Source organism: Amblyraja radiata, chromosome 8 (genome assembly GCF_010909765.2).
Source record: "Amblyraja radiata isolate CabotCenter1 chromosome 8, sAmbRad1.1.pri, whole genome shotgun sequence".
Classification (NCBI taxonomy): Eukaryota; Metazoa; Chordata; class Chondrichthyes; order Rajiformes; family Rajidae; genus Amblyraja; species Amblyraja radiata.
In genome coordinates, this window is record NC_045963.1 from 76,582,655 (window position 1) to 76,597,654 (window position 15,000).

Here is a 15,000-nt window from a genome sequence, read left to right on the forward strand (position 1 = left end):
GCGGGAGAGAGAAAACAGGGAATTATAGACCACTTAGCCTGACATCGGTGGTGGGGAAGTTGCTGGAGTCAATTATAAAAGATGAAATAGCGGCACATTTGGATAGCAGTAACAGGATCGGTCCGAGTCAGCATGGATTTACAATGGGGAAATCATGCTTGACTAATCTTCTGGAATTTTTTGTGGCTGTAACTAGGAAAATGGATAAGGGAGAGCCAGTGGATGTAGTGTACCTGGACTTTCAGAAAACATTTGATTAGGTCCCACATAGGAGATTAGTGGGCAAAATCAGAGCACATGGTATTGGGGGTAGGGTGCTGACATGGATAGAAAATTGGTTGACAGACAGGAAACAAAGAGTAGGGATTAACGGGTCCCTTTCAGAATGGCAGGCAGTGACTAGTGGGGTACCGCAAGGCTCGGTCCTGGGACCACAGCTATTTACAATACACATCAATGATTTAGATGAAGGGATTGAAAGTAACATTAGCAAATTTGCAGATGACACAAAGCTGGGTGGCAGTGTGAACTGTGAGGAGGATGCTATGAGAATGCAGGGTGATTTGGACAGGTTGAGGGAGTGGGCAGATGCATGGCAGATGAAGTTTAATGTGGATAAATATGAGGTTATCCACTTTGGTGGCAAAAGCAGGAAGACAGATTATTATCTAAATGGTGTCAAGTTGGGAAAAGGGGAAGTACAACGGGTTCTGGGGGTCCTTGTTCATCAGTCACTGAAAGTAAGCATGCAGGTACAGCAGGCAGTGAAGAAAGCGAATGGCATGTTGGCCTTCAAGACAAGAGGAGTTGAATATAGGAGCAAAGAGGTCCTTCTGCAGTTGTACTGGGCCCTAGTGAGACCACACCTGGAGTATTGTGTGCAGTTTTGGTCTCCAAATTTGAGGAAGGTCATTCTTGCTATTGAGGGAGTACAGTGTAGGTTTACAAGGTTAATTCCCGCAATGGCGGCACTGTCATATGTTGATAGATGGAGCGACTGGGCTTGTATACTCTGGAATTTTGAAGGATGAGAAGGGATCTTATTGAAACATATAAGATTATTAAGGCTTTGGACAAGCTAGAGACAGGAAATATGTTCCCGATGTTGGGGGAGTCCAGAACCAGGGGCCACAGTTTAAGAATAAGGGGTAAGCCATTTAGAACGGAGTTGAGAAAATACTTTTTCTCACAGAGAGTTATACGTCTGTGGAATTCTTTGCCTCAGAGGGCGGTGGAGGCCGGTTCTCTAGATGCTTTCAAGAGAGAGTTAGATAGAGATCTTAAAGATAGCGGAGTCAAGGGATATGGGGAGAAGGCAGGAACGGGGTACTGACTGGGGATGATCAGCCGTGATCACATTGAATGGCGGTGCTGGCTCAAAGGGTCGAATGGCCTACTCCTGGACCTATTGTCTATTGTCTATTGACCAGCAATCCCCGCAAACTAACACTATCCTACACACACACACTAGGGACAATTTATACACACACCAAGCCAATTAACCTACAAACCTGTATGTCTTTGGAGTGTGGGAGGAAACCAAAGATCTGTTGTTGTGTTGTATCTTTTGAAAATTACTGGGTTTTTTTCTTTTTTTTTTCTCACCAATATGTAATTACTGATTCTGTTCCATTCTGTTTTGTAGTTTTTTGCACAAAGTCCGCGAGCATTGCCACTTTTCATTTCACTGCACATCTCGTATGCGTACGTGACGAATAAACTTGACTTGACATGACTTGACTTGGGAGAAAACCCACGCAGGTCACGGTGAGAACGTGCAAACTCCGCACAGACAGCACCTGCAGTCGGGATCGAACCATAGAATCTGGCGCTGTGAGGCAGCATCTCTACCTCTGCGCCACCGTGCCTGCCTACATTATATCATCGTGGTCTCCATGTATCTTTGACAATCGCTGTTAAAATGCATTACAATGGTCTGATAAATCAGACAAAAACTACACTTCTCCGGACATTACATTAACTAGTCAGTTGCTTCCGGGGACATTTGGTAACGCATTCTTTTCTTAAATATGCACCAGGGTAACGCCTGATTGGGAATGAGGGTCAACGAGTTAATGAACACCTGGCAATTAATCCTCTTAGCCCAAAGCACGACTTCCGTATCAATATCAGTTGTTGCATGCTTTGCAAATCATTAGGTGCAGGGAGATGGAATTCAAAGTACAATTTGCAACGCGGAAAATGGATCAATTGGCATTGTGTTTTAATACACTGACCTCACATTTAAGCGCTTTAAGTCTGGTTAGATTGTGCAAGCCGTCGTTTCCATGTGAAATCGTACACGCTGAGTTATTGGCCAGGTCACTTCTGATTCTGCTGCTGCTGCTTCTTCTTCTTGCGAATGAAACATAAATAAACCAAAGGAATAGTTAGATCTCAAGCCGGGTGTTGAGCAGCCACGTTGTTGTCTCTGTTGGCATCAATGTCCGCCGGGCCCTGAGCTCTATTTGGTGGGTGGTAGAGCGGGCACACAGGGATGTCATATGCTGTCATTGACTGACATATGCTGAGAGAATGGAGCGGCTGGGCTTATACACGCTGGAGTTTAGAAGGATGAGAGGGAATCTCAGTGAAACATATAAGAATGTCAATGGTTTGGACACGCTAGAGGCAGGAAACATGTTCCCGATGTTGGGGGAGTCCAGAACCAGGGGCCACAGTTTAAGAATAAGGAGTAAGCCATTTAGAACGGAGACGAGGATACACTTTTTCTCACAGAGAGTGGTGAGTCTGTGGAATTCTCTGCCTCAGAGGGCGGTGGAGGCCGGTTCTCTGGGTGCTTTCAAAAGAGAGCTAGATAGGGCTCTTAAAAATAGCGGAGTCAGGGGTTATGGGGAGAAGGCAGGAACGGGGTACTGATTGTGGATGATCAGCCATGATCACATTGCTGGCTTGAAGGGCCGAATGGCCTACTCCTGCACCTGTTGTCTATTGTCTATTGTCAATTGTCTATTGGCATGGTTGGCTGCCTGTTGTTCTGCCCCATGCATTCACAGGCTGGGCCCCCATCTCCACATGCTGGCGTTGAAACGCCCAACTCCAGTACCAAGTCAGTTGAGCTTCACCCATCCACGCTCCTCTGGGGAGGTCAGAACCCAAAGAATTCTGCTACGATACGACACGATGGAATACGATGACACTTTATTCATCCCTGGAGAGGAATCGGTCTGCCGACTGTCACAACGTACACGACAAGGTTCGAGGCAAGCGACTGTTGGCTGCCTGCCGTGTGCACCGCGCCTTAACCCGAACCACGGAACAAACAAACAAACAAACAAACAAACAAACAAACGCAGGATTACACACACACACCGGGTCCCCATTGGTTCTCCCACCGTCCCTCCTGGCGTTCCCCCCCATCCCCCCCCCCAACACTGGGTCCTCCATTGTCCTTCACGGTGCCTCCCCCCCCCACCCCCACGCTGAACCTAACTAGAGTTCTCTAGTCACGACAGACAACATATTTTTGTTGCCTCCACATCAATCTCCTTAGCCGACAAAAGTACAATAAATGCAGGAGTAGGCCATTCGGCCCTTTGAGCCAGTACCGCCATTCACTCATTGCTGATCATCCACAATCAGTACCCCGTTCCTGCCTTCACCCCCATTTCCCCTGACACCGTTATCTTTAAGAGCCCTATCTAGCTCTCTCTTGAAAGTATCCAGAGAACCTGCCTCCACCGCCCTCTGAGGCAGAGAATTCCACAGATTCGCAACTCTCTGGGTGAAAAGGTTTTTCCACATCTCCGTTCTAAATGGCCTGCCCCTTATTCTTAAACTGTGGCCCCTGGTTCTAGACTTCCCCCCAACATCGGGAACATGTTTCCTGCCTCTAGCGTGTCCAAGCCCTTAATAATCTTATCTGTTTCAAAAGCACAGCTTTTGGACGCATCCCTTCACCCTCACCGACTGGCCACAGGATTGTTCATCTTTTTTTTTTTTAAATACACAAAATGCTGGAGTAACTCAGCGGGTCAGGCAGCATCGGTGGTGCTGCGGTAGAGTTGCTGCCACACAGCGCCGGAGACCAGGTTCGATCCTGACTACGGGCGCTGTCCGCACGGAGTTTGAGGATTCTCCCCGTGACCTAATAATAATAATAATAATAATAATAATAATAAATACTTTATTGATCCCCTCAGGGAAATTCAGATGTCCAGAAGCCCCCAACCAACAAACCCACAGATTCAAAACGAACGCAGACAGAAAATACATAGAATACAATGTGGACACTACCTGAGAGCAATAAATACTTAAAAAGACCAATAATTAACAATTAAAAATTAAAAATTGCAAAATGCATCCCCCTACAGCCTAGCGGTCCGAATTATAAAATCTAATGGCTGCAGGGGTGAAGGATCTCCTGAACCGCTCCGTTCTACAGGGCAGGGAGAGGAGCCGGTTGTTGTTCCGAGTGCTCTTTTGACTCTCCAGAATTATATGGAGGGGATGCCCGGGGTTTTTCACCTACGTGGGTCTTCTCCGGGTGATCCGGTTTCCTCCCACACCGCAAAGACGTGCAGGTTCGAAGGGCCGAATGGCCTACTCCTGCACCTATTGTCAATTGTCTATTGTTAATCGCTGTCTGTAAATTGTATATTTCTACTAGTTCAGTCAAGATATACAAGACGTAACCAACAATATGAACGTCGAATTCTCCTAAGATAGACACATAGGGCTAGAGTTATGCCCCGGTCCCACTTAGGAAACCTGAACGGAAACCTCTGGAGACTTTGTGCGCCCCCCCCCCCCCCCCCCCCCACGGTTTTCGTGCGGAGCCGGTTGCGATGCTAGTTGTAGGTGGTTGCCGGTGGTTGCAGGTAGTGGAAGGTCTTACCTTCCACTACCTGCAACCTCCGGCAACCACCTGAAACCTCCGGCAACCACCTGCAACCTCTGGCAACCACCTGCAACCTCCGGCAACCACCTGCAACCTCCGGCAACCACCTTCAACTAGCATCGCAACCGGCTTCGAATAAAAAATTACCGATTTTTTAAACGGCAACCTATTTTTAGTCGAGGCCGGTTTTGAATTTTTTGAAATTATCGCCGGAACATAGAAGAAGCGGAAACCACTTTCGACCATTAGGGAGACTGACAAAAACCTCCGGGAACCGCACGGAAACCTTGGGTGGGGCGCAAAGTCTCCAGAGGTTTCCGTTCAGGTTTCTTAAGTGGGACAGGGGCATAACTCATCGGGACAGGCAGCATCTCTGGAGAAAAAGGATGGGTGACCTTCCATAGTGTGTGTGGGATAGTGTTAGTGCATGGGGTGATCGCTGGTCAGCGCAGACGTGGTGGGCTGAAGGGCCTGTTTCTCCACTGTATCTCTAAAGTCTAAAGTCAGAGGGCATAGGTTGAAGGTGAGAAGGGAAAAATTTAATAGGAACCCCAGTGGTAATATTTTTACTCAGTGGGTGTATGGAGGAGGCAGGTGAGGCAAGTATTATAACAACATTTAGAAGACATTCGGACAGGTACATGGATAGGAAAGGATTAGAGGGATATATGTAAATGTGGACATAAAGTCAGAGTCAAACGGCACTGAAACAGGCCCTTCGGCCCGACTTGTCCATGCCAACCAATGATGCTCTATCTAGACTAGTCCCACCTGCCCATGTTTGGCCTGTATATTCCTCTAAACCTGTCCTAAATATATATATATGTCCAGATGTCTTTTCATCTATGGGGCATTAATGCCATGTTAAAGACACTCCTTTGACAGCTCACACTGCCTCGGCAAGGCCAGCAGCATAATCAAGGACCAGTCTCCCACCCCGGTCACTCCCTCTTCTCCCCCCTCCCATCGGGCAAGAGGTATAGAAGTGTGAAGACACACACCTCCAGATTCTGGGGACAGGTTCTTCCCGGCTGCGGTGGCGCAGCGGTAGAGTTGCTGCCTTACAGCGCTTGCAGCACCAGCGACCCGGGTTCGATCCTGACTACGGGTGCTGTCTGTACGGAGTTTGTACGTTCTCCCCGTGACCTGAGTGGGTTTTCTCCGAGATCCGAGATCCACACTCCAAAGACGTACGGGTATGTAGGTTAAATGGTACGTGTGAATTGTCCCTAATGTGTGTAGGACAGTATTGATGTGTGGGGGTTGTTCGGTGGGCCGAAGGGCCTGTTTCCACGATGTATCACTAAACGAAACGAAACTAAAAGCTGTTATCAGGCAACTGAATATTGTCTATTGAACCACCCTCCCACTTGGTACCATGACAGCATTTAAAAGGCATTTGGACAGGTACATGGATAGGAGAGGTTTAGAGGGATGTGGACCAAACGCGGGCATAAGGTCACGGAGTCAAACAGCACTGAAACAAGCAGACGTCAGTCTGAAGAAGGGTCTCGACCCGAAACGTCACCCATTCCTTCCCTCCAGAGATGCTGCCTGTCCCTGCTGAGTTACTCCAGCATTTTGTGTCTGCAATAGACAATAGACAATAGGTGCAGGAGCCGGCCATTCGGCCCTTCGAGCCAGCACCGCTATTCAATGTGACCATGGCTGATCATCCCCAATCAGTACCCCGTTCCTGCCTTCTCCCCATATCCCCTGACTCTGCTATCTTTAAGAGCCCTATCTAGCTCTCTCTTGAAAGCATCCAGAGAACTGGCCTCCACCGCCCTCTGAGGCAGAGAATTCCACAGACTCACAACTCTCTGTGAGATAAAGTGTTTCCTCGTCTCCGTTCTAAATGGCCTACCCCTTATTCTTAAACTGTGGCCCCTGGTTCTGGACTCCCCCAACATCGGGAACATGTTTCCTGCCTCTAGCGCGTCCAAATCCTTAATAATCTTACATGTTTCAATATTAAGATTAACCTTCGATTTAAACCAGCGTCTGCAGTTATTTCCGACTGAAACCAGTCCTGTTGCTGCAGAATAAAACAACGCTGTACTCTGGCAGCCCGGAGCACACTTTTCACCATTTCACAATTCTTGGTCAGGGATCTTAATTGGCTGTTTTTCGTTTACGCAGCACTTATTTAGAGCATCTAAAAAGGAAGAAATTTAGTTGCTAGGCACGCATCCCTAACAGAAAGCTGAAAGACACCTCAAGGTTCTTGTATCATGTAAAATAATCTCAAGAGTAACCAGTCCGCTAATTATTTTCAAAAATCACTGCAGTGCTGAGCGATCTGAAGCCAATATGAATAACATTTGAAATTTTAATTTTAGAAAGAAATGAATATGTTCCCGATGTTGGGGGAGTCCAGAACCAGGGGCCACAGTTTAAGAATAAAGAGCAAGCCATTTAGAACGGAGACGAGGAAACACTTTTTCACACAGAGACTCGTGAGTTTGTGGAATTCTCTGCCTCAGAGGGCGGTGGAGGCAGGTTCTCTGGATGCTTTCAAGAGAGAGCTAGATAGGGCTCTTAAAGATAGCGGAGTCAGGGGATATGGGGAGAAGGCAGGAACGGGGTACTGATTGGGGATGATCAGCCATGATCACATTGAATGGCGGTGCAGGCTCGAAGGGCCGAATGGCCTACTCCTGCACCTATTGTCTATTGTCTAATATAAAGAAAAATAATAATTCACTGCATCTTATATTCCACAAAAGGTTATCTTAAGTGATTAAGTGTATCTATACACTGTAAATGGATCAATTGTAATCATGTACTGTCTTTCCGCTGACTGGTTAGCACGCAACAAAAGCTTTTCACTGTACCACGTGACAATAAACAAAACGAACTAACTAACTAGCAATTTGTTTAGTTCTGTTTAGTTTAGAGATACAGCGCGGACACAGGCCCTTCGATCCGCGCCGACCAGCGATCCCTGCTCATCAACACCATCCTACACCCACTAGGGACAATTTTTACATTTACACCAAGCCAATTACCTGACAAACCTGTATGTCTTTGGAGTGTGGGAGGAAACTGAAGATCTCGGAGAAAACCCACGCAGGTCACGGTGAGAACGTACAGACTCCGTACAGGCGGCACCCGTAGTCGGGATTGAACTCGTGTCTCCGGCGCTGCATTCTCTGTAAGGCTGCAACGCCATCGCTGCGCCACCGTGTATAGTTTCACATTAGTATTTTAGGAGTGGCGCAACGGTAGAGTTGCTGCCGCACAGCGCCAGAGACCCGGGTTCGATCCTGACCTTGTGTGCTGTCTGTGTGGAATTTGTACATTCTCCCGGTGACCGCGTGGGCTTCCTCCAGTTGATCTTCCCCCGTTATCTCCGTAACTCACTTGCCTTTCAAACGCCTGTACCTTCTTCCCGATGCCGGGAGTGAAATGAGTGTGTGGCCAGGATGGTGGGGGTCTCTGATGATGCTGGCTGCCTTTTTGAGGCAGCGACTCCTGTAGATCCCTTCGATGGTGAGGAGGGAGGTCAGTACCTGTGATGGACTGGGCAGTGTTCACCACTTTTTGCAAATATCCTTTCTCCCCACACAGAGTTTTAACAAACAACTCTAACTTCGAATACAATGCGGACCAACCTCAACCTAGGGGGTGTACAGTCAGCATTGAGCTAACAATAGACTTCCGTTCAGTTCAGTTTAGTTTAGTTTATTGTCACGCATACCGAGGTACAGTGAAAAGCTTTTGTTGCGCGCTAACCAGGCAGCAGAAAGACAATACATGATTACAATCGAGCCGTTACAGCCTATAAATGCAAAGGTTTCAAAGGTCTTTTATTGTCACATGTATCCATTAAGGTACAGTGATATGCGAATTACCATACAGCCATATGGGGAAAAAAAAGCAACAAGACACACAACTACATAAAAGTTAACATAAACATCCACCACAGTGGATTTCCCACATTCCCCACTGTGATGGAAGGCAATAAAGTCCAAACTTCTTCTTTATTCTCCCGCGGTCAGGGGAATCGAACCATCCGTCGGGGCGATCGAAACTCGCGTGACTGGCAGTCGAAGTCCCCCGCGCCGGGGCAATCGAAACTCCCGCGTCGGGCCGGTCGAAACGCCTGTGGTTTGGAGTTCCCCAAGTCGGTCTCTGACCAGAGGCCGCGGGCTCTGTGATGTTAAGTACACAAGCACTCACGGTTGGAACTCCAAGGTCGATCCCGCGCAAAGTGATCGATGTTAAAGTCCCGTAGGCTCCCAGCGGTGGAGCTCTCCAAAGCTGGTCTCCAGCAAAGGCCGCCAACTCCTCGATGTTAGGCGGCAGCGCGGACGGAGATAAGGTACGGGAAAAAAATCACATCTCCGTCGAGGTAAGAGATTAGAAAAAGTTTCCCCCAATCCCGCCCCCCACATAAAACAATCTAAAGAAGACTAAAAACATACATTTAACACTTACAATTAAATCACAAGGAAGGAAGGGACAGACAGACTGTTGGCGAGGCAGCCATTACTGGCGCCACCCGGTGGTAAGTCGTGATGATGACAGGTGAATAACGTTCAGTGCAAGGTAAAGCCAGTAAAGTCCGATCAAGGATAGTCCGAGGGTCACCCCAATGAGGTAGATAGTAGTTCAGGACTGCTCTCTGGTTGTGGTAGGATGGTTCAGTTGCCTGATAACAGCTGGGAAGAAACTGGTCCTGAATCTGGAGGTGTGTGCGTCATCACAAGAACTGAATGAGATTTAAATCCTTCTGCTGGAATCCAATTAATGGGCAAAGAAGGACCGGTTACAATTTTTGTTCTTGAATTCTAGCCATACTCATTAAAAGATTAAGATCCTGCAAAAGTGAGAGCAATTTAAAAAAGTGGTGAAAGACATTATTCGCAGAGATTGGATTGCAGTTCAGGAAGGATGAAACCAAGGAGATACAACTTTATCTCCCAATGGTGGTGATAAATTACGCGCAACATCCGCGGCACGGTGGCGCAGCGGTAGAGTTGCTGCCTCACAGCGCCAGAGACCCGGGTTCGATCCCGACTACGGGTGCTGTCTGTACGGAATTTGTAACTTCTCCCCGTGACCTGCGCGGGATTTCTCCGAGATCTTCGGTCTCCTCCCACACTCCAAAGACGTTCAGGGCCTGTCCCACTGGGAGATTTTTTTCGGCGACTGCCGGCGTCATTGACTGACGTATCAGGGTCGCCGAAAGATTTTAAACATATCCAGCGGCGACAATAAAAAATGCAGCGACACTTGAGGAAACATCCCACGGCGATACGTCGTCACGCCGCGACTTTTTTAGGTGACCTGATACGTCAGTCAATGATGCCGGCAGTCGCCGAAAAAATCGCCAAGTGGGACAGGCCCTTAAAGCTTTGTAGGTTAATTGGCTTGGTACAGATGTACAAAATTGTCCCTAGTGGGTGTAGGATAGTGTTAGCTTGCGGGGATCGCTGGTTAGCGCGGACTTGATGGGCCGAAGGGCCTGTTTCCACGCGCTATCTCTAAACTAAACTAAACTAAGCTAAACTAAAAGCGAGAGCAATATAAAAAGCGATGAAAGAGATTATTTACAGAATTGGTTTCCAACTCTGCTGAATGATGAAATGAAGGAGATATTACTTTATCTCTCAAATGTGGTGATAGATCACACACATCAGTTACTCGCCAAATGGAGGTGATTCTAATCCGCTGAGTTACTCCAGCACTTTGTGTCTCTTTTCATTCCTATCCACAGCAATTTATGACACAGGAATTGACCGGGATCTAAGAATATCTCCACAGTGTGTAGGTTAGGAATTTGTTTACTTTAGTTTAGAGATAAGGGGCTGTCCCACTGCGGCGACCTAATCTGCGAGTTTAGACGAGTTTGCCCATGACTCAAACTCGCAGCATGGTCGACACGTGGTCCTAGTAGGTCATATGAGGTCACTGGAACTCTTCTTCATGCTCGAGGGAAGTTCCCGAATACTCGCGGCCTCAGCTAGGTCGCGGGAAATTTTGCAGCATGTTGAAAAAATTTCCGCGAGTAAAATTTGGTCGGCATGGTTTTTTTTAGCTCGTAGTGCAGTGGAATGGGGTCGCTATGTAGTTACAGGCAGTCGAGGGCAGCCGTAGGCCATCTCCTTCGCTGACCGGGCATTTTGATTGGCTCATTGGAGTTTTCAGGACCAAGGAAAACCGACCGGTAGGTAAAAAGCCCGCTAAACTTTATTATACATCTTAAAAGTGTCTCCACTCCTTCTCTCCCCTTCTCTCCCCTTCCCTCCCTTCTCTCCCCTTCTCTCCCCCCCCTCCCCCCCCCACCCCCCCCCGCGCTCTCTAAAGGACTTACTGTACACTGTGGCAGCCGTTAACCTTCCTCTTCATCGTGGGTGTGAATTTTAGACAGCGCTCCCCCACTTTCCCTGGCCCCCGTCTTTGTGATGTGATGTGTGTGTGTGTGTGTGTGTGTGTGTGTGTGTGTGTGTGTGTGTGTGTGTGTGTGCGCGCGCACCGCGCAAGCGAGAGAGTGCAGTGTAGTGTGTCGTGTGTGGTATGTGTGTGGTGTTGTGTGTGTTGTGTGTGCTGCTGAAGAGAGAAGTGTGTGGTGTGTGGTGTGTGGGTTGAGTGTGTGTGTGTGTGCTGTGTGTGTGGGTGTGTGGGTGGTTTGCTTGTGAGTTGTGTGGTGTGGTGTGTGTGTGTGTATGTGGTGGTGTGAGTGTGTGTGTCGTGTGCTGTGGCTCGTGTGGTCTGTGTGTGTGTGTGTGTGTTGTGTGTGTGTTGTGTGTTGTGTTGTGTTTGTGCGGTTGTGGTGGTGTGGTGGTGTAGATGTGTGTGCTGGTGTGTTGTGTGTGTGTGTGTGTGGTGGTGGCGTGTAGTGGTGCTTGTGTGTGTGTGTGTGCTGGGTGTGTGTGTGTGTGTGTGTGTGTGGTGTGCGTGATGGTGTGTGTGTGTTGTGTGTGTTGTGTGTGTGTGGTGGTGTGTGTGTGCGTGTGTGTGTGTGTGTGTGTGTGTGGTGGTGTGCGTGTGTGTGTGTGTGTGTGTGTGTGTGTGCGTGCGTGCGTGCGTGCGTGCGTGCGTGCGTGCGTGCGTGCGTGCGTGTGTGTGTGTGTGTGTGTGTACAGGTGTGCGTGTGTGCGTGTGTGTGTGCGTGCGCGTGCGCGTGCGTGTGCGTGTGCGTGCGTGTGTGTGTGTGCGGACGGTCGATCCAGCTCATGGTTTCAACGCTGACGGTCGATCCAGCTCGAGGTTTTCCAGGCGAGTGACCTCGAGCTTGAAGGTCGAAGACAGTCTTCTTAACTCGTGGATTAGGTCGCCGCAGTGGGACAGCGCCTATACAGCATGGAAACAGGCCCTTCGGCCCACCGAGTCCACACCAACCAGCGATCCCCGCACACTAGTTCTTTCCTACACACATCAGGTACAATTTACAGAAGCCAATTAACATAGAAACCTGAGAGATAGACACAAAATGCTGGATGGAGTAACTCAGCTGGTCGAGCAGCATCTCTGGAGAAAAGGAATAGGAGCCGTTGCGAGTCGAGACCCTGACCCAAAACGTCATCTATCCATTTTCTGCGGAGATGCTGCCTGGCCCGTTGAGTTACTCCAGCATTTTGTGTTTATCTTTGGTATAAACCAGCATCTGCAGTTCATGTTTAGCACCACTGGCAAACCTGCATGTCTTTGGGATGTGTGAGGAAACAGGAGCACCCGGAGAAAACCCACATGGTCAATGTTTCAATGGTCCTTTATTGTCACGTGTACCATTTAAGGCACTGTGAAATTTGATTTGCCATACAGTCATACCAGAAAATAGCAACAAGACACACAACTACATAAAGATTAACATAAACATCCACCACAGCGGATTCCCCACATTCCCCACTGTGATGGAAGGCAATAACGTGTTGTCTTTTCTCCTTTTCTCCCGCGGCCAGGGCTGTCGAACCACCCGCAGTCGGGGCGATCGAACTTCCTGCAGCCGGAGGTCAAAGTTCCCGCAGACGGCGGTCGAAGCTCCGTCGATCGGCGCGATCAAAGCTCCCGCGCCTTGGAGGGACCAAGGGACTGCGAGCTCCACGATGTTAAGTCCGCAGGCTCCCGCAGTTGGAGCTCCCAAGGTCGATCCACGGCAAGAGGCGGCCAGCTCCTCGATGTTAGGCCGCAGTGCGGACAGAGATACGACACGGGAAAAAAACGCATCTCCCTCGAGGAAAAAGTGAGTGGATATATTTAAGGCAGAGATAGATAGAATCTCGATTAGTACGGATGTCTGGGGTTATGGGGAGAAGGCAGGAGAATGGGGTGAGGAGGGAGAGATAGATCAGCCATGATTGAATGACGGGGATGGGAGATTGCAACCTTCACGTGGTCCACCCTGTTTTGACGAATGCAATCAACCCGGCGTGCACAATTAAATAAGATCAAATAGAGCAAGTTAGAAACATAGAAACATAGAAATTAGGTGCAGGAGTAGGCCATTCGGCCCTTCGAGCCTGCACCGCCATTCAATATGATCATGGCTGATCATCCAACTCAGTATCCCGTACCTGCCTTCTCTCCATACCCTCTGATCCCCTTAGCCACAAGGGCCACATCTAACTCCCTCTTAAATATAGCCAATGAACTGGCCTCAACTACCCTCTGTGGCAGAGAGTTCCAGAGATTCACCACTCTCTGTGTGAAAAAAGTTCTTCTCATCTCGGTTTTAAAGGATTTCCCCCTTATCCTTAAGCTGTGACCCCTTGTCCTGGACTTCCCCAACATCGGGAGCAATCTTCCTGCATCTAGCCTGTCCAACCCCTTAAGAATTTTATAAGTTTCTATAAGATCCCCTCTCAATCTCCTAAATTCTAGAGAGTATAAACCAAGTCTATCCAGTCTTTCTTCATAAGACAGTCCTGACATCCCAGAAATCAGTCTGGTGAACCTCCTCTGCACTCCCTCTATGGCAATAATGTCCTTCCTCAGATTTGGAGACCAAAACTGTACGCAATACTCCAGGTGTGGTCTCACCAAGACCCTGTACAACTGCAGTAGAACCTCCCTGCTCCTATACTCAAATCCTTTTGCTATGAAAGCTAACATACCATTCGCTTTCTTCACTGCCTGCTGCACCTGCATGCCCACTTTCAATGACTGGTGTACCATGACACCCAGGTCTCGCTGCATCTCCCCTTTTCCTAGTCGGCCACCATTTAGATAATAGTCTGCTTTCCTGTTTTTGCCACCAAAATGGATAACCTCACATTTATCCACATTATACTGCATCTGCCAAACATTTGCCCACTCACCCAGCCTATCCAAGTCACCTTGCAGTCTCCTAGCATCCTCCTCACAGCTAACACTGCCCCCCAGCTTAGTGTCATCCGCAAACTTGGAGATATTGCCTTCAATTCCCTCATCCAGATCATTAATATATATTGTAAATAGCTGAGGTCCCAGCACTGAGCCTTGCGGTACCCCACTAGTCACTGCCTGCCATTGTGAAAAGGACCCGTTTACTCCTACTCTTTGCTTCCTGTTTGCCAGCCAGTTCTCTATCCACATCAATACTGAACCCCCAATGCCGTGTCCTACAACTTTAGGCTGTGCACGCCATACGCAAGAAGAAGCTTGAATGGCGGAGTAGACTGGATGGGCCGAATGGCCTAATTCTGCTCCTATCACTTATGATCTTATGATCTTATGAAAATCAACCATGAGCAGTTAGATTTTGTTTGCACGCTCTTAAGATAATCAAAGTGTACAAATGCCCGTACATGTTAAATCAGCGTTGAGGTGCACTGGCTGACAAGAGATTAACACTACAAATAATGTGCTAGAAATTGCCTTCTCCTGAAGCGATGATGGCATTGGATTAACCCAGTGCATAGCAGCTATCAAATCCCAAGTACAACAAACCCTAGTTAGAGGAATGAAAAATCTATAAGCGATGCATGAATCTGTGGAATTCTCTGCCACAGAAGGTAGTCGAGGCCAGTTCATTGGCTATATTTAAGAGGGAGTTAGATGTGGCCCTTGTGGCTAAAGGGATCAGGGGGTATGGAGAGAAGGCAGGTACGGGATACTGAGTTGGATGATCAGCCATGATCATATCGAATGGCGGTGCAGGCTCGAAGGGCCGAATGGCCTCTACTCCTGCACCTATTTTCTATGTTTCTATG

General features: G+C 48.3%; 1 long non-coding RNA gene across 1 annotated transcript in view; it reads left to right on the forward strand.

Moving 5' to 3' along the window:
- LOC116975787 overlaps nucleotides 1–11,250 on the forward strand; it is a 28,186-nt gene extending 16,936 nt beyond the window's left edge. Inside the window, exon 3 of the long non-coding RNA XR_004412774.1 lies at nucleotides 11,237–11,250. This is a non-coding gene — a long non-coding RNA (uncharacterized LOC116975787). The remainder of the gene's footprint in view (nucleotides 1–11,236) is intronic.
- Nucleotides 11,251–15,000: the final 3,750 nt, after the last annotated feature.